The 326-nt window shown below is 49.4% G+C and overlaps 1 protein-coding gene across 1 annotated transcript in view; it reads right to left on the bottom strand.

The window, feature by feature from the left end:
* LOC109935469 (nectin-1-like) overlaps positions 1-326 on the bottom strand; it is a 335,855-nt gene that overhangs the window by 921 nt on the left and 334,608 nt on the right. The gene's annotated exons all lie outside the window — the stretch shown is intronic.

Below are 326 nucleotides of genomic sequence, written 5' to 3' on the forward strand. Positions count from 1 at the left end.
GCTCACACACACACACACACCCACACGTACACACACACTCAAACACATACACACACACACTCACACACCCACACCCACACATACACACAGACACACACACTCACACAAGCACACATACACACACACAGACACAGACACACACACATATACACACACAGACACACACACACATACACACACATGCACGCTCAGACACTCACACGCTCACAGACACACAAACACACACACACTGACATACACTCACACACACACAGACACACACTCACACACGCACACTCCCACACACACACAAACCCTCACACACACACTCACACACAGACATACAC

Source organism: Rhincodon typus, chromosome 32 (genome assembly GCF_021869965.1).
Source record: "Rhincodon typus isolate 14 chromosome 32, sRhiTyp1.1, whole genome shotgun sequence".
In the NCBI taxonomy this organism is placed as follows: Eukaryota; Metazoa; Chordata; class Chondrichthyes; order Orectolobiformes; family Rhincodontidae; genus Rhincodon; species Rhincodon typus.